At 38.6% G+C, this 25,613-nt stretch overlaps 1 protein-coding gene across 2 annotated transcripts in view; it reads right to left on the bottom strand.

Moving 5' to 3' along the window:
- The window catches only part of TAFA1 (TAFA chemokine like family member 1), a 584,365-nt gene that overhangs the window by 424,541 nt on the left and 134,211 nt on the right, over positions 1–25,613 (bottom strand). The gene's annotated exons all lie outside the window — the stretch shown is intronic.

Genomic DNA, 25,613 nt, shown 5'->3' with positions numbered 1-25,613 from the left:
TAAAAGATGGGAATGTATAAAATAATGAATCTTGTGGTGGACAATAGCCATGATTAACTATACAAATATTAGAAATCTCTCTCATGAACTAGAACAAATGTATGACACTATAAATAGAAGTTAATAATAGAAAGGCATATAGGAAAATATATATATAACTACTGCAAACTATATACTACAGTTAGTGCTATTTTAACATTCTTTCATCAATAGTAACAAACGTACTATACCAAAATTATGAATCAATAATGGGGGGTGTTGGTGGTTAGGGGTATGGGAGGATTTGAGTTCCTTTTTTTGCCTTTATTTCTTTTCTGGAGTAATGAAAATGTTCTAAAAATTAAAAAAAAAGTTAATTGTGGTGATGGATGCACAGTTGTATGATGGTATCATGGGCAATTGATTGTACACTTTGGATCTTTGGATAGTTGTATGGTATGTGAACAATCTCTCTCTCTCTCTCTCTATATATATATATATATATATATATAGATATAGATATAGATATAGATATAGATAGATAGATAGATAGATAGATAGATATAGATATAACAAAGGTGGAGGTGACATAATCAACACAGTGATGTAAACAGTTACTGAAAGCTTCTCTCCAGAGACTTAGCAGCAAAAGGTGCAACTCTGACTTTTTCAGAACTCTAGAGTATGGTTTAGACTGGAGAAGTACCCAACAAATACCAAATTGAAGGCAGAGAAAAATATCAGGTAGGAAAACTCCAACCCAGACATGTCAGTCTCTCCCTACCTCCTCAATCACTGGGTCTCACACAGTGCAGAAAGTGCACAGAAACTGCAGCTGGGATGCTTCCCACCTCCTAACAGGGTCACAGACTATAAAATCTCTCACAGCAGTGAGACAGATCCCCACTGTCTGGAGACCTGTAAGTCAGGGGAGAACAATTCAAGGCCCAGCTCAGTGAGGCATGAAGAGTCTGAAAAAATGTGGATAGAGACTGTTCTTTCAACCCTGGGTCCAAAAGCCATTCTCCACCCTTGAGGGAAACAGCAGCCTGATCACTATCTGGGGGGTGGCTGAAATCTTTGACATCTGGGGGAGCCCTCTGCCACAAATAAAATAGGGGACACAGCCCCACATTGAATCAGATTTTGGTGGGCAAGGTGAGGACACAGGATTCCCACAGTTTCAGCCCCACCTGGTCAGAAGCTGCCTGGGCTCCAGAAGGTAATTCACCCCCACTCACTCAGATGCTGCCTTGTTTCCAGGGATAATTCAGCCCTGCCATTCAGACACAGCTGGGCTCTAGGAGGTAATTCAGTCCCACCTAATCAGACACAGCCTTGGCTTCAGAAGGTAAACACCTTCCAAGGATGATTAAGTCACTGAATATTGACATCTGCCAAGCAGATCAGAAAGTGAAAGGGAATTGCAGGGCTTCTTAGAGCCTCTCCAGACAATATCCCAGGCCCACTGGAAATGGTCTGTACCATCTGTATTGGACCCAGCCCTGTTTTAGCTAGGAAATTCAGAGGACCCAATGGTTAAAACAGTGCCCTAAAACAAACCCAGGGCTTGCTGGCCACTGAAAAACAGAACACCACTTGGAGTAAGCAGACTTGTTTTACCAACATACAGAGACTTTGCTCTGGTGCCCAGTGTCTACATCCCATCCGTGAGGCAGGTTGCTGTGGTTGCCTGATTTTTGGGAGAGGCTGGGGACAGAGCCAATCTGACAACTCGATGATGCAAGAGACAAAGAACAGATAGAGATAAAAGGCAACCAACAAGAAAACCCTAAGCAAAAGAGAGAAAATGCTTCCGGAATAAACTAATCAAGAAAATCAAATGCCTAGATAGCAATAACTCTAGAGTCATGCAAGGAAGCATGAAGATATGGCCCAGTCAAAGGAACAAACTGACACTTCAACAGAGATACAAGAGTTGAAACAACTAATTAAAGATGTTCAAACAAACCTACTAAATCAAATCAAAGAGTTGATGCAAAATGTGGCAAAAGACATGAAGGAAATAAATAAGACACAGGGTATCCATACAGAAGAACTTGAAAGCTTGAAAAATCAAATGGCAGAATTTACAGGAATGAAAGTCACAACAGAAGAGATGGAAAACACAATGGAGACAAACAACAGGAGACTTGAGGAGGTAGAAGAAAGGATAAGTGAACTAGAAGACAGGGCATCTGAAATCCCACACAAAATAGAACGGATAGGGAAAAGAATGGAAAAATATGAGCAGAGTCTCAGGGAACTGAATGACAACATGAAATGCACAAATACATGTGTTGTAGATGTTCCAGAAGGAGAAGAGAAGGAAAAAGGGACAGAAAGAATAACTGAGGAAATAATCAATGAAAATTTCCCAACTCTTATGAAAGACATAAAATTGCAGGGCCAAGAAGTCCAGTGTACCCAAACAGAATTGATCCAAATAGATCTACTCCAAGACACTTATTACTCAGATTGTCAAAAGTCAAAGAGAAAGAATTCTGAAAGCAGCAAGAGAAAAGCAATCCCGCATGTGCAAGGGAAGTGTGATAAAACCAAGTGCAAGTCTCTCAGCAGAAACCACGGAGGCAAGAAGGCAGTGGTGTGATATAATCAAGATACCGAAAGAGAAATACTGCCAACCAAGAATTCCATATCTGGCAAAACTGTCCTTAGAAATGAGGGAGAATTTAAAATATTTACAGATAAACAGATAAACAGACACTGAGAGAGTTCATGAACAAGAGACCTGCTCTACAAGAAATACTAAAGGCTAATTACAGGCAAATAGGGAAAAGACATGAGAGAGATGTTTGAAGAAGAATGTAGTAATGAAGATTATCAGTAAGGGTAACTAACAGGATATAAAGAGAGAGATAAAATAAGATATGATATAGAAAATCCAAAACACAATATGTCCAAAGAACATGCTGCCTTTAAAATAATCACATTAAATGTTAATGGATTAAATTCCCCAATCAAAAGACATAGATTGGCAGAATGGATTTAAAAACAGGATTCATCTATATACTATTAAAAAGAAGCTCACTTTAGACCCAAGGACATAAACAGTTTGAAAGTGAAAGGTTGAAAAAAAGATACCTCATGCAAACAACAAACAGAAAAGAGTGAGGGTAGCTATACTAACATCAGGCAAACTAGACTTCAAATGTAAAGCCATAGAAAGAGACAAAGAAGGACAATATGTATTAATAAAAGGGACAGTGCATCAAGAAGTCAAAACAATCATAAATATTTATGCACTGAGTCAGAGTGCCCCAAAATACATGAGTCAAACACTGACAACAATGAAGGGAGAAGTAGACATTGCTGCAATAATAGTTGAAGACTTAAATACACCAATCTTATCAATTCTTAGAACATCTGGAAAGAAGATAAATAAGGAAACAGAGTTTGAATAATATGATAAATAAACTAAACTTAACAGATATTTACAGAACCTACACTCCACAACAGCAAGATATACATTTTTCTCAAGTGCTCATGGATCATTCTCCATGATAGACCACATGTTTGGTCACAAGGCAGCTCTCAATAAATTTAAAAAGATAAAAATTACACAAAACGCTTTCTCAGACCATAATGGAATGAAGTTGGAAATCAGTAACAGGTGGAAGGCTGGAAAATTCACAAGTTATGGAGGTTAAACAACACACTCTTCAACAATCAGTGGGTCAAAGAAGAAATTACAAGAGAAATCAGTAAATATCTCAAGGCAAATGAAAATGAGAACACAACATATCAAAATGTATGGGATACAGCAAAGGCCCTGCTGAGAGGGAAATTTATTGCCCTAAATGCTTACATTAAAGAAGAAGAAAGAGCAAAAATCAAGGCCTTAATTGCTCACCAGGAGGAAACAGAGAAAGAACAGAAAATTAACCCCAAAGCAAACAGAAGGAAAGAAATAAGATTAGAGCAGAAACAAACGAAATTGAAAATATGAAAACAAAAGGGAGAATAAACGAAATCAGAAGTTGGCTCTTTGGGAAAATCAATAAAATCAATGGACCTTCAACTGGGCTAACAAAGAAAAAAGAAAGAGGATGAAAATAAATAAAATTAGAAATGAGAAAGGAGACATAACTACTGACCCCAAAGAAATAAAGGAGATAATGAGAGGATATTATAAGCAACTATATGATAACAAACTATACAACTTAGATGAAATGGACAACTTCCTAGGAAAGCATGAACCAACATTGACTCCAGAAGAATTAGAAGACCTCAACACACCAACACAAGTAAAGAGATTGAATCAGTCATCAAAAAAACTCCCCCCAAATCCAGGACCAGATAGCTTCAGATGTGAATTCTACCAAATATTCAAGAACAAATTAGTAACAATCCTGCTCAAACTCTTTAAAAAAATTGAAGAGGAGGGAAAGCACCTAAGTCATTCTATGATGCCAACATCACCCTAATATGAAAGCTTGTATAAGAAAAGAAAATTATAGACCAATCTGTTTAATGAATATAGATGCAAAAATCCTCAACAAAATACTTGCAAATCTAATCCAGCAGCACATTAAAAGAATTATACACCATGATCAAGTGGGTTTTATTTCAGGTATGCAAAGTTGGTTCAACACATGAAAATCAATTAATGTAATACACCACATCAATAAATCAAAGAGGAAAAATGACATGATCATCTCAATTGATGGAGAAAAGGCATTTGACAAAATTCAACATCCTTTCTTGATGAAAACACTTCAAAGGATAGGAATAGAAAGAAACTTCCTCAACATGATAAAGGGAATATATGAAAAACCCATAGCTAACATCATATTTGATGCGGAAAGACTGAAAACTTTCCCTCTATGATCAGGAACAAGACAAGGATGCCTATTGTCAACATTACTATTCAACATTGTGCTGAAAGTTCTAGCTAGAACAATTAGGCAAGAAAAGAAATAAAAGACACTCAAATCAGAGAGGAAGAAGTAAAACTTTCATTGATTACAGATGACATGATCCTATATGTAGAAAACCCTGAAAAATCTACAAAAAATCTATTAAAGCTGATCAATGAGTACAGCAAAGTGCCAGGCTATATGATAAACATGCAAAAATCAGTAGTGTTTCTACGCACTAGTAAGGAGCAATCTGAGGAGGAAATCAAGAAAAAATTTCCATTTACAATAGCAACCAAAAGAATCAAATATTTAGGAATAAATTCAACCAAGGACATAAAAGACCCATACACAGAAAACTATAAAAACAGTTGCTAAAAGAAATCAAGGAAGGCCTAAATAAATGGAAAGACATGCCATATTCATGGATTGGAAGACGAGATATAGTTAAGATGTCAATACTACCCAAACTGAACTATAGATTCAATGCAATAGCAATTAAAATCCCAACAATCTACTTTTCAGAAACAGAAAAACCAATAATCAAATTTACTTGGCTGTGCAGGGCTCAACAAATCACTAAAAATATCTTGGGAAAGAAAAAAAATGAAGTGGGAAGTCTCACATTACCCAACTTTAATCCTATTAGAAAGCTACAGTGGTCAAAACAGCATGGTACTGTCATAAAGACAGACATTCTGACAAATGGAACCGAGTTGAGTGTTCAGAAATAGACCCTCTCATCTACAGACAGTTGATCTTTGAAAAGGTGGTCAAGTCAACTCATCTGGGACAGAGCGGCCTCTTCAAATAAACGGTGCTTGGAGAACTGGATATCCATATCCAAAAGAATGAAAGAAGATCCCTATCTCATACCTTATACAAAAATTAATTCAAAAATGGACAAAAGACCTAAACATTAGTGCTAAGTCCATAAAACTTTTAGAAGAAAATGTAGGGAAATATCTCAAAGATCTTGGGATAGGATGTGATTTCCTAGACCTTCCACCAAAAGCACAAGCAATGAAAGAAGAAATAGGTAAATGGGATCTCATCAAAATTGAACAGTTTTGCACATCAAAGGACTTTACCAGGAAAGTAAAAATGCAGCCTATGCAATGGGAGACAATATTTGGAAACCACATTTCAGATAAGCGTTTAACATCCAGAATATATAAAGAGATCCTACAACTCAACAATAAAAAGACAAACAACCGAATTTAAAAATTGGCAAAAGACATGGAAGAACACTTTTCTGAAAAGGAAATACAAGCAGCTGAAAAACATAGGAAAAGATGCTCAACTTCACTGATTATTAGGGAAATGCAAATCAAAACCACAATGAGATATCACCTCACACCAACTAGAATGGCCATTATCAAAAAAACAGAAATTTACAAGTGCTGGAGAGGATGTGGAGAAAGAGATACACTTATTCACTGTTGGTGGGAATGTAGAAGGGTGCAACCACTCTGTAAAGCAGTTTGGCAGTTCCTAAGGAAGCTAAGTATAGAATTCCCATATGATCCAGCAATCCCATTACTAGATATACATTCAGAGGAACTGAAGGCTAGGATATGAACAGACATTTGTAAACTGATGTTTAATAGAAGCATTATTCACGATTGCCAAGACATGGAAACTACCCAAATGCCTATCAATGGATGAGTGGATAAACAAACTGTGGTGTATATACAAACGATGGAATATGACACAGCTGTAAGACAGAATAAAGTTATGATGCATGCAACTATGTGGATAAGCCTTGAGGACATTATGTTGAGTGAAATAAGACAGAAACAAAATGACAAATACTGTATGGTCTCACTAATATGAACTAACGACAATGAGCAAATTATGATAAAATTCAGAACAGTGGTTAACAGGAGATAGAAAGAGGGTAGAGATTGGGCACTGGATGCTGAAGGAGTACAAAATATTTAACAGGATTGACTGTAAAGATCCAGAAACAGATAGCACAATTCTGTGTAATGGTAGCACAAAACTATAAGTATAATGAACAAAGCTGCGTGTGAGTATCATTGAAAGAAGAAAGCTAGGGGCAAGTATGACACCAGAAGGAAAGATAGAGAATAAAAACTGGGACTATATATCTTAGCAAAACCTAGAGTGGCCAATGATGGTGATTACATATACAAACATAAGAAAGTTTTTAAATGAGGGAAAACAAATGAAGTCACCATTGTACAGTGTTGAAAATGGGATGGTATATGGAAAAAACACAATCAATGCAAATTAGCATCTATATTTAACAATAACATTGTGATATTTTTCCATTAATTGTAACAAGGGCAATATACCAAAGCTAAATGTTAATGAGAGGGGGATATAAGAGAGGGGTTTAGGATTCTTGCTGTTGTTGTTTCTTCTCTTAATATTAGTTTTTATACATGGGGCAGCCTCTCTGGAGGGCAGAGTGGTGTTCCCACAGGAGGCTAGGTACAGGGTTGTCATATGATCCTACAACCCTGTTATTAGGTATATACTTGGAAGAACTGAAAGCAGAGACATGAATAGACACTTGCACATTGGTGTTTATGATACTTTTATTCAGAATTTGTAATTGATGGAGGGGGCCTAAGAGTACATAGACTGATGAACAGAAGGGTGAACTGTGGTACACGCATACAATGGAATTTTGAACAGCTGCAAGAAGGAATGAAGTTGTGATGCAAGCAACTAGGTGGATGAACCTTGAGGGTATTATGTTAGGAGAAATAAGCCAGAACAAAAGGACAGATATCTTATGGTCTCACTAATACAAACTAACTATAAGAGCAAACACTGAGAATTGAACTCGAGAGCATAGGATATCAGGGGATAGAATGTGGGCAGAGATTGGGCAATCAATGATTTAGGAATATGGAATGTTCGATAAGGCTCATAGTAATGGTTCCTATTGTAAGCTCTTACAGCAGTCACATCTATTCCTGAGTTTTAACATTTACTTCTAGATTCCAAGATGCTGAGCTCTTTGGGTATAGCCTCGTAGTTCCCTGGAATCTTGGGTATCTGAGTGATCCCTGGGACCCAGAGCTAGAGTTCTGCAGCTCTGAAAGGCAGCATCACCCCATACAGAAGCTGCTAAAGAAACTGAAAAGGAGAATAGATTTCAATTAGAAATATGAATGAAATGCACTTGGTTAGGACTAAGGTAAATCAGAATACAGGGTAAAGGATGATTTTGACTGCATTTTAAACTTCAACTTCTATGTGAGACCAAATGAAGAGATGCTTATTTGGTACAAAATTTAAATGGTCTGTAGCACACTATCTAATTTAACCTGTATGGTCAGTTTACTTAAACAACATAGTTACACGGAACCTAGCATAGGGAGTGAGATCCTGTTATTCTGTACAGGTTAATGTAATACCCTGATACATTTCAGTGTATTTGGGTCATAAAATAAAAAAGTATTTGCAAAGTATCCTTGAGGCACTAGGGAAAAATGTGGAAGTATTAAACTTCCCCACCTGGGGATCTCCAGATATTCTCTCAAGTATTAGGGACTCCCAATTTAATTAGCCAAGCCCTTGATCTTGGGGCTTGCTCTTTTGAAATTTATTCCTGCAAAGGAGAAGCTAAGCCTACTTATAAGTATGCCTAAGAGTCACCCCCAGAGAATCTCTCTTGTTGCACAGATATGGCCTCTCTCAGCCAACTCTACACTGTCCTCTACACGGGACATGACTCCCAGGGGAGTAAATCTCCCTGGCAATGTGGGACATGACTTCCAGGGGTGAACATGGCCCTGGCATGATGGGATTGATAATGCTTTCTTGACCAAAAGGAGGAAAAGAAATGAAACAGAATAAAGTTTCAGTGGCTGAGAGATTTCAAATAGTTGAGAGGTCATTCTGGAGGTTATTCTTATGCATTATATACATATTCCTTTTTAGTTTCTAGTGTATTAGAATAGCTAGAAGAAAATACCTGAAACAGTTGAACTGCAATCCAGTAGAATTGATTCTTTATGATAATTATATAACTATATAACTTTTATCTTGTGACTATGTGCTTGTGAAAACCTTGTGACTGATACTACTTTACCCAGTGTATGGGCAGATGAATAATAAAATAATGACAAATATATATAAATAATGGGGGGATATAAGGGGTATGGAATAGTTTGGGTGTTCTTTTTTACTTTTATTCTTTTCTTTAGCTTGGAGTAATGAAAACATTCTAAAATTGATTGTGGTGATGAATGCTGAACTATATGATGATACTGTGAGCCATTGATTGTATACTTTGGATGGATTACATGGTGAGTGAATAGATCTCAAAAAACTTGTATTAAAAAAAAACAAAGGTGACAATATTTATTATTTCAGAGATAGATTCATCGTCAATCTTTCTGGCTCCAAATCTTTCTGATCACTGAACTGTTTCCTCTTTTTAATACAATACAGGTAAAAATTAACATTAGTGGGTCACTTTGCTGTACAACATTGTGCTAAGCAATGCTTATGCATTCTCTCATTTAGTTTGCACAACAGCCCTATTTTCCATTTCCATTTTGCAGATGATAAAATTGAGGCCTAGCAATGACATGTAACTTGCCTAAAGTCTCACACTTAATAAGAAGCAAATCCAGGGAAGTAAAATATACAATCAAACAAACAAACTCTCCTAGATTCCAAAACTGATGTTTACGACCATTAAGCTATATTGTCTAAACCTTCATATTCAATTCCTACCTTTGGATCTTCATCCCCAGACACCTATGATCGGCAGGGGAAAACCTGGAAGTCCAAAGCTCAGAGAAACAATGGCCACTGGTGTCACAAGTTCTTGCTTCCTCCAGATCCCATCCATTTCCTGGATCTTATTCCCTGATTCTGCGTCAGTAAACCCAGATCAATGCCTGTGCTTTATCCTGTCCTAATCTCCCAGCCTATTCTGATATAGTTCTTCCAAAGAACTCCAGCATCAGAAAGGGACCCTTGGGCCAAATACAGCCTGCCTGACCCTGGGGCTTGGACCACCTGGTATTTGAAGGAAAAAAAAAAAGTAATAACCTAATTATTCCAACCACCTGCCTGCCATTACTGCCGTGTTCCTGACTGCTGCCAGGTGTAAACTGGCAGGCTTGGATCAATTAGTAATTGTAACCAAAGCTGAATGCAATTAATTATATAACTTGAAGCTGTTCAAGTTTAATACCCCAAAATTACTACATGAAAGTGGGAAAATGATGAAGGATTGCAGTAAATAAAGGGAAATAGCTATGAAAAGGTCTCTGTAAGCATTTTCTTCAGGTTTGGATAAAATCCAATCCTCATATATCATGTATAAATAAGCCCAACTATTATCCATTATTAATGAAATGATTTGCTCATTTCGTACTTGGGGGCCCAGGATTGAGAAAGTGTGGCTATTCTTCTTATAGGCCATTAAGGGGGATGACATTCCCTTGGGCCACACTGTGATGGGTCCTCAGTGATGTTCAAAGAAGTGAACAGAGCATGGACTATGGGGTCACAGGCATTAGGTTTGCTTCTTGCTCTACCCTTAACTTAATGGGTAAATGATAACCTCACTCAGCCTCCATTTCTGTCTCTATAAAATAGGGATGCTATTAATGCTAGAAAACAGTAAGCATGGTGGAGTGTACGGATTTCTTGGAACAAAGTAAATTTTGGATAAATGCTAAAATGTCCTCAATGTCTGCTAGTCATTGCACAGTTTGGGGGATTACAAGCCTTCTCCTGAGGGTTTCTTAGAATTATAGCTTCCTCACTGACCAGGGAGTTCAGTGTGATGTAGTTAATAACATGGGGATTGGAGTCAACTGTACATGAGATCTCGTCATGGGCTACGTCTAATGTCGTGTGTCCAGGAACCAGTAACATAACTTCTTCAAGTCTCAGTTTCCATATTCTGTTATGAGGAGAAGTGTCACCTATGCCACAGGGTTGTTTTGATGATTAAATGCAATAAGGCATGGGCCTGATAAAAGTAATCAATATAATCAATACATTTGGGCCCAACGACTTATGTGAATAATATTTTACATTTTTCTCTTGGTATTTCCCCTTATTTTCATTCCACAAGACAGCCATGCCCTTCTATACCTTCTTGCTTCAGGGCTTTTGTTGGGACAAAAAGTAGAAGTCAAAGTCAATGTGCCAAGTGCGGTGGAGAGATAATACTAGAAGTGGTATGTTGAGGGCAAGAGTGGTGTGTGAGAATGACAAAATTTCAAGGAAAGAGAGAGGAGAAATCCCTCCAGGACAGGGAAGAGAAAGGAGGTCTGTGGACTCCCAGAGCACAATTCACAGTGCTCCCTGGGAAAGCCTCGAGTAATAGCAAGAACCCTGGGTAGACGGCTGCATGCTCCCCTGAAAAGGGCAGCCCCAGAACATCATGTTTTCCAGCCTCAGCAAGGAATCCATTCTGGGGATGAGAGAAGGGAGCCATGGGCCTCAGGAAACACCATGGGTTTGGATAAGAGGCTGCTACCTGTAATCACAATAGGCTAAAGAGGTGCCAATTTTGCAGCTAAGCTCCCTAGACTTTGCTGTAATCTAGAAGCAAAAGGAAGCTCCTGTAACAACTGTAGCAGGAAGTGGTTGAATAGTCACAACCCCATTTCTTCTTCCTGGGTACATGGAGAGATTACCTTTACCAACTTTCCTTGCAGTTAGGTTAGGTACCTACAATGAGGTCTGGCCAATTAAATACAAGCATAAGTAATGTACACAACTTCTAAGCCTTTAAGACCCGTTAAGTGATGTTGAGTTATGGGCCATGCTCTTTCTTTTTGCTCATTAGCTGGCTGAATAAAGAGAATACAATAAGGGATTCCGAGGAGAGCCAAAAAAATGGTGGCACAAAAGAATGGAAGGAACCAGGATCCCTGAATCACCACATGGAGAGTCATTTGCCAAATGTACAATCAGAAAGTGGTGTAGATGTAAAATGAATTGAAATGATACCAAACCATAAGAATTGGGTGTTGTTTATTAGAATGACTAGCACTAATTAATTAATAAAATGCCTGACATAGAATTCTTTACCAAAGGGTGGAGGCTAGAAAACAGAATTAAAGTGATTTCAGGGTAAGAAAGAATATAACTCACATACCTGAGTTTGCATATAGCTTTATTATTACAGAAATGGAATAGTCTTCCTATGCAGCACTCTAAGCAACCTGCAAGTAGTAGCAATTACAACAAGCAAGTATTGTACACCATGGGTTGTTCTGGAAACTAATTCAGACAAGTCATATGACAGGGTTCTCTCACTCAAGAACAATGTCAAGGTTGAAGTGGCTGTCTTACCCATCTCACCATGAGGAAACCACAGATTTATCAGCCTGTCACCTGAATATTAACCACACCATGAATGCCTCTCTGCAATATGAATGATGTTAACCTAGAGGCTTAAAAATAAATAAAACATGAACAAACAAAATAAACTTGTCTTTGAGAGCTCAATTCCAGAGTCCTTCAAAGCAGTAGAGGGCTTTTCAAATTACATCTCAGACACATTCTCATCTCTAGCCACATCTTCCAACTTTCTTAACCATGTTGCCAATCTCTCCTCCCCCTCATCCTGCCACCTTCTCAATTTCTAAATGTGACCTCTATGCTCTCCCCAACTTGCAGCATTTACTAGCTGGTCCTTGAAAGTGTTCTATGACCAGTCATCAACGACTTTATCTATTTCACTGATTTAAACCATCTGGAAAATAAAGTCCATTAGAATGTTAATTGGATCTGATGTGAATAGTTCATTATTGATCTATATAGAGATATACCTGGAAGAGTACCAGATTACATTAGCTTTGATACTAATCTTAAACACTTGCTATGAAAAAATATGCTACATTTAGTAACCTAGGGGAAAGACACAGCTAAGCTATGAACAAGGAGTACAGCTCCTTTTATCTATTCATGAGTGAGAAGGACATTCATTGATTTGCCCACCCAGCATCCATTCTCTTCTTGAAACATTAAGACTAGCTTTCCTTTAGGGACTAAGTGTCCCTCACTCTCAGTTCATACACCTTATGAGTGGCTTATTCTACCCTCCAGTTTCAGAACTGTGGACAAAGTCCAAGTTTGGCCAATCAAAGCATTTCATACCCTGGGTTTCTGTTTGGTTTAGACAGGGAGTGGTAGCAATCAGAGTCAAGTCCCTAGGACTTTTGAAGGAATTACATAAATGATATACTCTAACCTAGCAGATTACAAGCCTAAAGCTAATGGAGGTCACTCCATTGCCACTTTGGATGTGGCTACTTGAGAACGAAGTCAACACAGAAGAGCAGTAAGCCAAAACAGAGAGAGATGGGTTTGGATACCTGGATCCAGCTGTATTTTATATAAGCAAATAAATTATCTCTTATGCTTCATCCAGTTTGAGCTGGGCTTCTCAAAATGTGTTAAGTCCAATATCATAGGACTTAATTAAACTGATAGCATCAGGGTCAGATCATCCTGGAGGTCATATATTCGGTCATCATTTATTTTGGACTTCCCAAACTGTCTCCCTCACTGACTTGAACCAGAGTTTAAAAACACTACCATTGTAGTTACTTCTTAAGGGACTTCCTAATATTCATTAGCTTTTTACTTGAGTAAAAATTGTACAGATGCCTTGGCGGGTTGGGAAAATTGTAAAAACAAACAGAAAAAGAAATGCAGACTCCTAAGCCCTGCATCAAAAGATTCTGATATAGCATGTCTTTTGAGTGTTCCACAAATATATTATTCTCAACAAGCACCCTAGATGATCTGATACAGGTAGCCAAAAGAGTACTGTAGCAAGCAGATCAGAACTCAAATACTAGAGTCATATAGAAATGGATTTCAAATTCTGCTTATACTGCTTACAAGCTGTATTTTGGGCAAATCACTTAATGTCACCATGCCTTATTCAATCTATAAATGAATATAATAATGCCATTATGGAGATAATATCTGTAAAACATTTAATACAGTGCATATCATACAGTCAGTCTCCAATAAATGGTAACTATTGGTAACTTATTTAAATGAATTAGCATCTCAGATAAACTAATTATTAATAATTAGGATCTAGCAGCATATAAGACTGTAACAAAGTTCATATAATGTTTGGTGTAGAAAGGGGTAAGCAGGCTTTATTCCTCAGGCTGATAAATTTTTTGGCATACAAACAGGTAAATACCAAGAAAAACTGCCTACCTTACTTTATTACTTCAACTAAAGCCACTTAGGACATTAAATTTGTCAGTATAGTTTAAGCTCTCATACTGGAAACCTTTGTATATTAAATAACAATGGCCTAAATACAGAAGTAGTAAGGCTATGGAACTGGCCCAGGATCTCAAAATTATTTGCAGACTGTGTTAACAGGTATAGCTATACAGGGGGAATGTAATCGCTAAAATTTTTAGAGGAAACAAAGAGGACACCTGTACAAGGTTAAGTGTTTGTGTGGCATATTGATATAGAGGACTGGCTTTGAAGGAGGACCGTCCAGGATTTAAATCACAGAGGTCCCATTTGCTAGCTGAGCCATGATCTTGGCAGGTCACTTAGACTCTTTAACTTCAGTTTTTCAATGCATAAATTAAGGAAAATGAAACTGATATTTTTGGGTTGTGTTGAGGACCCAATGAAACGACTGATGTAAAATGTTTAATATACTGCTTAACATATGATCAATGCTCATGAAAGCAGCCATCATTATTACATTATTACTATTACTTTTGTTTTATTGTTCATCCTATCTTGAAAAAAATGCAAGATGATAAAGTTTTGCAGGAAAAAACCATATAAATCATTTTATATTTCTATAGACATGACAGTGAGGAGAGGAGACACTCAGAAGCAACCCAGCCCATTGATTCCAATAGGTGGGAAAGAAGAAGCAGGAGGATGAAAATAAGTACTTTCTGTCAGTCTAGTGTTGCACTCCCTCATTTCCCAGATGAGGGCTTAGTTGGCCTTCGCCCAGGGACATGGTGGACCAGTGAGAATTCACCAGTACCAACTGATGTTAATGGATCTCCAACAGCTATCTCCAGAATCTGTGTTTTAATGATTTGCTTTTGCTGCCATAACAGTTGCAAAAAATCAATTTTACAATTTCTCCTTTTCAAACTGCCCTGGGCTTTGGCTGATAAAGCAATGATTTAAATCAATGGCTGCGGTGGGAATTTGAGTATGCTCTTAAAGGATAATCACCAGGTTCCTTCCATCTTGGGATGCATCTATTTTAAATCAATTTCTCAACCGCTGAGTGTAGTAATTAAACAGAGAGGTGTGCGAATCATAAATAGTGGAAAATGAAAACCAGCTTCATTACTTTCTATATCTTAGGTAACTGCAGGTGCGTGTTAATGAATTACATGACTGGCAAAATAAAATTAAGGGCAGCTGCATGTGTTTACAAAACTGCAGCCGCAAATTACAGGTATCTGTAGCATCCATAATTCATCCATAATTGACAATTTTCACATTACTGAAATAAGGAATCAAGTCATGCAGATGATTACAGTATTTGCCTCTCAGCACTAGAAACCTTGCTTCATTTCTATGCAGCATCTCAAATGAAACAAATTATAGTTTTTCAGGTGGAGTTGGACCTCAAGGTAAAAGACCACAACATTGCAGACAACCCAGCCCCCAGCTCCATCTCCCATCTCTCCAATCTCTAGTTCCCTGTCAAAAGAGAACTGGGATTAAGCATAAGCTTTAGTAATGTGTAAGATGGCTCTAATTTTGACATTGCTACATGTTATTGGCTGAATGGTGTCCCCCAAAGGAGAAATGTTGACATTGACACATGAACTTAACCATCCTGTCTATTAAATGGGATAACAGCAGTGCCTACTAATTGGGTTAATGCATGTAAAATGCTTACAAGAATGGTTGTCATCAAGTGAGCACTTACTAAATGTTAACTAATAATATCTTCAAGCCTCATTTTCCTTAGCCATAAATGGACCTCAAAACATTATCTACCATGAATAGTTATCAAAAAGAGGAAATGAATAATGGATGTGCTTAGCCTACTTCAGGAAACACATTAACTCTTTATATTCTTGTCACTGGTAGACACAGTAATAGCAGGAGCTGTACTTCAAATAGAGAGAATAAATTAATATTGTTAATTTTTAAAGGCCTCTTTTGTGTATGAATCCCAAGTCTTGGCTTTATAATTTATTTATAATTTATTCTGAATAATTTTCCCTTTTTAATTTTGGGATTCTGTATCTCATTTTAGTGTAATGCAGTTACCACAGGGGACTGGACTTTGACAAAGCATCTTGGGCATGAATGAGTTTAATCTCCATAAAAATCCCCCCTATAAGGGATACCCTGTGCCTTGGAAGGAGGCCTTCTAGTTCTAATCCCTCAAATAGGGCTGCCCCAAGCTGCATATGGAATTCTCTGTTCTTTGATAAGGATGAATCAGGAGGCTGCTTTACAAAGCTTCCAGAATTAGGAAGAAACCTAATCACAGAAGGAGATGTATGTAATGGAGACAGAGCAGAAAAGCTACAGGGACACAAGCCAAATGCTTTTCTGAAATCCCTGTGACATTCCCCAGAACTGACTTTCTCAAGTACCCATCATTTCACAGATGATAAGTTGAGGGTCTACCTTGATGTGAAGTATTTCAGTTCCTATCACTGAAATTTAGGAAGACAGGACAATGCAAATGAATAGTGATGTTAAAGCTAAATTTCTTAGACACTGATCTGAATGTGTGTCAGAGTTTATCAACCACTAATCAGGGACCCAGCAGATAGAGTACACCAGCTCAAAATGATATGGGAGAGTGTGGTGAAATATCTAAAGCTTCTAGTAAGGTCTCAATTACCCCATTACTACAAATGGTCATAAAAAGGTGATTTTTTTTTTTCATCAGTGATAGGGCAAAGATAGGAAAAATTTGTGGCATAATATGAAGCCATCTTCAGACATGACCCATTAATTGGAAACAAGTAATCCATTGGAGAAGCAAACAAAGTGGTCTGTGGCTATTAATTAGATATATCTGATCTGCGGCTATTAATTAGTAACAAAGGTTCCCCGCCTCCCCAACTGGGAGCCAGTTAGCACCCAGGCACTGGGCAGAGGTCAAGTACAAGAATATGGGCAGATGCACAAAGTCCTGCTTTCCTCAAACAAATTTCTGCAGCATATAATTTAAAATGCCAAACAGTGAACTTATTTCTCAGAGAGGGAGACAGCATTTTTCTTTCACAATAATAAGAATATTTTATCATATTTTACATGTATTTGGCATGTCAGTTTACTAAGGGTTTTCTCTACACAGGGACACATTTAATTTTCAAAAGTCTGACAAGTACACAGGACAAGCATGAACCCCATTTTAGACACAGGGAAGCTGACATCTAGAGAGGTTAAATGTCTGCTCAAAGTCTATCTATAAGAGGTTGAAAGACACAGGAGTGGAACTTCTGTTTAGTGTAACTATGAAACTTATTTTCTTTTAAAATATTTGAAGCATTGCAAGGAGAATTGTCTCTGGGCTGAACATATAGTAGACACAGACAGAATCAGGTATTCAGTTGCATGGATTGTTTTAAGGGATGCAGAGAGATCGTGCACATCCATGTCATAAGCGCCAGTATCCTCAAATTCCCACCTTGATTTGAACCATTTATGTCTGTTTAAACAAGAAGTTTATTGTATAAGATGCAGGCCGAATGTTCAGGAATTATTACCTTTAAAATCATACCATGAATTTATCAGATGAGCTATTTCAACTACAGGATCTTCCCTAAGTATATTCTGTTCACAGAATTTCCTATTCCTACCCCAGTGGTCCTCAGTCTCAGCTGCATGAATCATTTAGGGAGGGTTTATAAAAAAACACTACTGCCTGGGTGCCACTCTTGAAATTCTGATGTAACCGACATAGTCTAAAGACCCTTGTCAAGTGTGTAAGGGAAATTCTAGGTTAAATCATGTGAAACATGTTTCTTTATGGCAGGACTTCTCAGAGCCTTTAATACATTCAGGCATCATGTGGATCTTCAAAATGGAGAGCTGTAGATTGTGATGTTTGGTAAACTTATTGCACTCCAGAGTTCTTTGGTTATTGACTGTCTCCTGAGACTCATGTTCCATGCTGACCTGGCCAGTTCTGGGAGAGGAGGTGGAATCTGAGCTTCAGTAACAGCCACAAGGCACCTCCTGAGGAAAAGGGCTGCGCCTAAAGAAGGATGTGATGAAGCCAAGTGTCCTGGTCTAAGCCTCACTACTCAGTGTGGGCCCTGCACCAGCATGACAGACATCCCCACTAGAAATGCAGAATCGCAGTACCCACCCAGACTGACAAACCCAAGTCAGTGTTTTGACAAGATCCCCAGGGGATTCATATTCACATTTAAGTTTAAACAATGCTCTTAATCAACATTTTTTCAAGCCCTTCCCAGGTTTCATGAACAATGCTCTTAATCAACATTTTTTCAAGCCCTTCCCTGGTTTCATGATTCTATCACTGAGTAAACCTTTACCAAGTCAGCAACAGCAGGTCCTTTTGCAGCAAATCTTCAACCTGCCTGCTCAAGGCAGTACAAGCCAGAGCTGTGGCTGCACAACTCCAGGGGGTGCCATGGCAAAGACCAAAAAGTGGACAGCATTTATACTCTAGAGTTGTGTAAATGAAAGAAATATTTTCAGAATTAACACGATACAGTGTGGAAGATGAAGACTTTTTACATTAGTTTTATCAAAGAGCTATACTTAATTCAAATGTATCAGTGACAGTTAACACTTTTGTAAGCACTTAATAGGTTCCAGACATCTTGATGCCATTTTACACTCATTATTTTATATTATCCTCTTGCCAACACTATAAGATATGATCTATTCTCATCCTAATTTTTCAGATGACGAATGGAGTTTCCCATGGATTTAAAAATGAAGTGCCCAAGGTCAAAGAGAGTTAAGGGAACAGAGAAAGGATGTGACAGCAAATCTCACTCCAGAGGCCATGCTCTTACCACCAAAAAACTGGGATAAAAAGGTTATGGGATAGACTCTTTATTGAAAAGGAAAACTAGAGGGCAGTTTAGGGATCATATTTGAAGGGAGAGACTAACATAAAAAGTGCGGTGAGAATGTGTTCTTGGGTGACAAGTTCTTGATTTGGCCCAATTTGAAATAAAGAACCTGAGTAAGTAAACACTGACAAAACAAACATTTGTGACATGATTACAATGTCTAATCATAATTGTAAATAATTTGCATAGTGATTTTGAAATCTCAAACCTATCATCTTGTTCTCTCCTGACAGCCATCTAGTGGAGATTTTTTACCATATGCATTTCCAGGGACAAAGTAAGGCTAGGAAACTTGAGGAATTTTCCTGAGATCAGGAAGTAATGGTTATAAGATTTAAAAGCCAGGTCTCCAAACTTTCAAATGCCAGGCTCCTTCCTTGGAAGCAGAGTTGCCTTCCCAACCATCAGAAAAATGCTATGACCTTAAGAATAAAACTGCGGTCCACACCTCAGTTGGTCAGCCTGGCCTTGGCAGCCGACAGACAGCAAATGAGAAGCCTCATAGAAATGAATTGATAAAGCAACAATAACAAAATTTAGAAAATGCCTTCCAAGATTTTTTCACACTTCACCAGATGTTTTGGTTCTAACAAATGGTCGATTCTGGTACCTAAGAGCACAGAAAGTTATTTTTCCACAGCCCTTAAATTTGATTTTTTCCTCTTTCAAAAAGAATGTTTCTGCCAAGTTTTCTCAAATAAAAAATTCTTAAAAAAGAAAAAAAGATTCCTCCAGGCTTCCTACCAACAAAGGCACGCTGGCTGATAAGGCTGCCTGTCAAGCAGAATCATTAGTTCAGACCCACAGGTATAGGGACGGAGAGGAATTAGGCCTGGTTATGGGTAAAAACATGTGCTAGAATTCTAGGGTCGGCTGGGATCCTGACAGGTTATTTACTCCATTACTCTATCTTCAGGAATCACTCACCTTTCTCTATTAATTTGGGCCATCATAAAATAAAACTTTTTCTGTTTTAGGGACTAATGGGGCCTTAGTTTTTCTATGGATCATTGCCACTGTTCAACACCTATGCTTGGTCTTGGTTCAGCATAGTAGTTCTCAACCAGGGGCGATTTTGCCCCCCAGGGACATTTGGCAATATCTGGAGACTTTCTAGTTGTCACAATTTAGGAGAGATGTTGCTACAGGGATCTAAATGGTACAAGTCAGGGATGCTGCTAAACATCTTACAATGCATGGAACAGCCCCTACAACAAAGAATCATATGGTCCAAAGTCAATATGCTGAGATTAATAAAGCTTGCAGAAGAGAGACGGAAGTCACCATTCTTTGCATATTGCTATCAAGAGTGTTGGTGGATGGGTAGAAAATGTGTTTCTGAATGCAAGGGCCTACTTATATGAGACTACATTTCTTATGGTTCAGGAACACATTTATCCATAAGCCAATGTATAACCCTATTTTTGTAGCCAGACTGACCTCTCTACTAACCAACTAGTCTTAGCTATCAGACAGTAAGCTCCATGGTGGCAGAAAGCATGGATGGTCAATCTCTATGTCTCTAGGCTACCACATGAATGGCATATAGAATATGCTCAATATATGCTTTCCAGAACTATATAAAACATTTAAGTGATCTAGTTATGTCAAAACAGCAAGATAGATTTTCAAAAAATTAGGGGCATATGCTCAAGATGATCTATCTTAAAGGGTATTTGGCATATTTGATATTTTGGGGTTCCCTCGGTAAGGTGTTTCAAAGAGATGGAGAGTCTTCCAAAGAACTTGAAATGAAGGAGTCTTTATTGCTGTAAATGAGGCATAACATGCCATAAGTATGAAGATGTTGCAGATAAAAAAGAATAATAGTTTCCAAAGTAAGCCCCTAAGTGCAAACCATAAGGGCAGGTTCTCCAAATTGTATATGTTGCTTTGCTTTCCATAAGGGCAACTCTATATAGCTATGTACCGGTCTACTCCATGGAAGCCCTCTGAGAGGGAAGTCATAAAAAGAGTTAGAGCTAAGCAAGTGCATGAGGTGCAATTAAAGTATTCCTGGAAAGTTACCAACAGACCCACCATCGCAGACATAACCCATTTCTGTTTTAACAAGAACTTCTTTAGCCCATCCTGTTAGAGTAGGAGGTTTCACTAACTTCCTTTAGACTTTAATTGATAACACACAAATCTGTTGTCACAGATGGCTGGGTGGGCAGCATCTGTAGCTGAGGTCTGGAGAAAGACTTCCCACTCCCAGCAATTGCAAGAACGCTCAAGTCTTGGTTAATAAGGAATGTAGATGCTCTGCATGGCCTAGAAAAAACTGAAGAACTCTGGGCTCCATAACAAAGCACAAGAGTTCTGGGTTGAAAAGGCTCCTGCATGAAGAAGGTCACAGATTCCCAGATTTCCTTTCTGTCATGTGCAAATAAGACTACAAGATTTTGAATCCCAGACATACTAGATATTAACTGTGTGATTTTGCACAAGTTACTTAATGTCTTCAAATTCCACATTTTCCCATATGCAATATAGATTGACATTAGTACCTCCCTATGAAATTTTGAGAGGCTTGAATGAGATAAAGAAATTTTATACTAATTATTGACATTTTCTCAGATGAAACTCTGGGAAAGATCTGCATGCTCCTTGTCTTAGGAGTCTTTTTTTGCCTTTACCCAATATGGAATGTGGGATCCAGGAATTCTGCTAACCTATGGGTAGAAGGGGACAACCAGAGAGTCAAGAAGCTCAGTAACCTCAGATGCTTCATAGACTATTGATGGAGTTCCACACAATGCCGAGTGCTCTCAAGAAGGTAAAAGCAACCTGGGAGGACAAACATCTCAGAATCAGGATAGCATTTGCTGAGCTCACACCTTTCAGTGACACCTGATTGAAAGTCAACTAAACTGTTTAAAAGAATAACCAAGAAGACATTTTTCAACTCTCATCATAGAATAGAAGCCCAAAGGAAAGCTTCAGGCCAAATGGGATCCAGTTGATCAAATAAGATAATCAGGAACCTGTCAAAATCTCTTGGCTTGGCTTTCTTTGGTGCTGGCTTCATTCTCAGGGATGCCCTCTCCAAGTGGTGGCTCTGGGTCACTCCAAGCACATCCTTTTGCTGGTTAAGTCCAGCAGACCAAGAGCTTATCTTTCCCAATAACTGGTGTAAGTCTCAGGATTAAGTCTGTTTGGGTCTGGCCTGGGCCATGTGCCTACCTGTGCCAGTTTGAATGTATTGTGTCCCCCAAATGCCATTATCTTTGTGGTCTTCTGTGAGGCAGAAGTTTTGGTGCTGGTTGGATTTGCTTGGAATGTGCCCCACCCAGCTGTGGGCAATGATTCTGATGAGATGTTCCCATGGAGGCATGGCCCCGCCCATTTGGGGTGGGCCTTGATCGGTGGAGCTATATAAATGAGCTGACTCAAAGAGAGGAAAGAGAGTGCAGCTGGGAGTGATGTTTTGAAGAGGAGCAAGCTTGCTAGAGAGGAACGTCCTGGGAGAAAGCAGTTTTGAGGCCGGAGCTTTGGAGCAGATGCCAGCTGCCTTCCTAGCTAACAGAGGTTTTCCGGAGGCCATTGGCCATCCTCTGGTGAGGGTACCCGATTGCTGAGGTGTTACCTTGGACGCTTTGTGGCCTTAAGACTGTAACTGTGTAGCAAAATAAACCCCCGTTTTATAAAAGCCTATCCAACTCTGGTGTTTTGCATTCTGCAGCATTAGCAAACTAGAACACTACCCCTGCAGTTGACACTTTACCTGAACCAGGTAGACAGAGACAGCAGAGGAGTTACAAGGAAAAGGGGGAATAGAAGCATCCTCTACAATTATTGACTCTCCCAAATTCTCCTTATTGATAAAGGGCCCACGTACCTCATTCCCTCCTGTCACAAAATGTGGGTAGTTATGAAATTTAGTGCAGCTAGAGCTGCAAATTGGAGTAGATTATGTGCAGTTGGGCTACAAGAAGTGTTTGTGAGCTATTTAATTCTCATTTAAAACTGTCTACCTTGGAAAGGGGTGCAATGGGCCATGTTGCCTATCTCTAGTGTAGATGTTTGGCTGCATGATAAAAGTAGACTCTTACCATTCCTGCTAGCCACTGAGCTTTGGCTCCTTGTTTTAGTATTTCAGGACTATAAGGAGCTAAGGCTATCAAATCAGAGAGAGGGTTCTAGCATGGATATGTGATTCTAAGCATAAACCCCTTATCTGATAACCCCATAGGTAGGCAGAGATGTGAACTTATTCTAGCACATTTCTGCCATAACTGTCTCTAGCACAGGTTTGGTATGTTTCTTCCTAAGCTCAATGGGTTCACTCCAACAGACAGGAAGTGGTTATTTAAAACCACAGGGCACTGGATTCATAGCTGTGTAGGGTGGGTGCTAGGAAGCAGGGTGGTAAAGGGGCTAACAGCTGAGATTTTTAAGTGGGCAGAGTGAACTTTAAAACCCTTGGCAAAATGTTTACCTGTTGAGACTTTTCTCCCCTATAAAACTGAGTGGCTACCATCCACTGAGCACTTACAATCTGCCCCACTATTCTAAATCCTTTATACATTTTAATGCATCAACTCCTCATAACCACCTCCTCATTATCATCTCCATTTCACAGTAATGCCATAAGAGGTTCAAGAACTTGACAAAGGCGACACCTCTAGTAAGTGACAGGAAGGTATTCAACTCAAGGCGTGGCACAAAATAGGCACTCAAAAAATGTCTGCAAGGAGGGGGATGATACACTGCACTGCATTAAGGAATGTACAATCCAAAAGTATTGGCTATCATTGAAGATGACTGGGAGGACAGGGTATGATTTTTCCATTGGAAACTACAGTAGTTTAATATGGAAGGACTCTCTGGAGAGTGGGGCTTGTTTCGATATCCCAGAAAGAGAGCATCATCCTCAGCTACTTCTAAAGACGGCACAGCTTCTTCCTTCAGAACTTGAGGAGCAGATCACCCTTCTGTGCAATGAGCACTGGCCCCAAGCTGGCTGAATCTTCTGAATCAACTTTGGTAATCCATGTCAAGTGCTGTTGACACCACATTACCCTTCCACCTAAGCAATGAATAAACAGGTGGTAGGACAGGCTGTAACATGAGACTATGATGTATTATTCACTGCAGTTTGAGATTCAAGAGTGAAAATGAGCCCAAAGAACCACAGGAAAGCTAACATGGGTGGCATCTAGGAATTATTGAGAGCTTAGAATTTTACATGCATTATTGCATTTAATCCTGAAGCCACCTCATGAGTTAAGAACTATTATTATTCCCATTTTTGCATATGGCCAAGATTACATATAGCCAGTAAACACTGGAGTTAACAAATGATGAGAAGGTTGTGTACTTAACTATTACCTGCTCAGTTTCCCACGTTGACATGGGCAAAGATATAGCAGGAAATGAGTGCAGATAAGTAAAAGGAGGCTTGCTATTGATTGAATGGTATTCCTATACCTTCCTGAACTCTAGACTTAATCATAATGCAAAAACCAGATGGTGACATAATTGCATGAAATTTCCAAGACCTTAGGGTGTTTAGGCCATGAGAAAATTGCTGAAGCCCAAGAAATCTTCTAGTTCATCCTGTAAATGAAAAAATCTAAGTGTCCCAATTCTAACAGGCAATTATATATATTTAGTCAAAAGCAAAAAAGAAAAGAAAACGAGAAAAGAAATGACCACAATCTCTGTGTTTATCATAACAAGACTCACTATGCTCACAGTGAATCAATATTTCCCCATAATGTTACTTGTCTCCCACTGAGTTCCTGGCAAATTCTATGGAGAAAAGCAATGCTTACAGTACATTATTACTTTGGTGTTTCAGGCGGAATTATTCATTCCCACATATTATTGAAAGTGTTCACTTTACAGAACCTATTCCCAATCCTAACTTCCAATGGTGCATATTTCTCCTCTTACTGATATTTAAATACACAATTAATTTCTAAGGGTAATTAGCCTGGTATTTAGTATGTCAACGTTTGCATGTGTTAGCATAAATAAATATCACATATAATGACGGATGTTACAACTCGGTAGAAGAGCATTTCCCAATGGGTCGTAAACTCCTTAACAATTAAAATATATTAGTAGCTCCAAGAATTCTAAAGGTATTTAAGAGTAAATCTAAAATAAAGCACAAGAACAGTCTGGCAGTTTCTACACAATTACACTCAAGGACAGTAATTCAAAAAGCAGAAGAATTCTCCATGTTGGTTCATTTGAATTTCTCCCCCTGACAGTGGCATTCAGAGTCTCAGTTCCACTAGGCCTGGCAATTTCCCACAATGTCAACCATTTCCTAACTCTACCCAAAAAGATTTGCAATGATTCAGCTCCTTGCTAAATGCAACCACACTACTACAGAAACCAACTATCAATAATAGACAACAACAAGTGCAACTACCAACAGTGGGGAATACACACTGTGTGCTTGGTGCTGTGCTAAATGCTTTACACTATTGTTTCATATAAACTGATCATGTGGAAGGAGTTTCTGTCTTACACATGAGGAAACTGAAGCACTGTGATATTAAGTAACTTGTTCATGACCCCACAGCGCATATGGAGCTAAGATTCATATCCAGTTCCAAAGTCTACAATGTTAACAGCTGCTCTACCACTTCCTTTATACTCAACAAAATGGCTGAGGAAAATCAAACTTGGTAACAAATATTTCATGTCTGTTGTGCTGTAACTAATCCTAGAATCT

Source organism: Choloepus didactylus, chromosome 1, assembly GCF_015220235.1.
Source record: "Choloepus didactylus isolate mChoDid1 chromosome 1, mChoDid1.pri, whole genome shotgun sequence".
Lineage (NCBI taxonomy): Eukaryota > Metazoa > Chordata > Mammalia > Pilosa > Megalonychidae > Choloepus > Choloepus didactylus.
The sequence above is the reverse complement of the archived record's forward strand: the minus strand, read 5'-3'. Positions and strand labels throughout refer to the sequence as shown.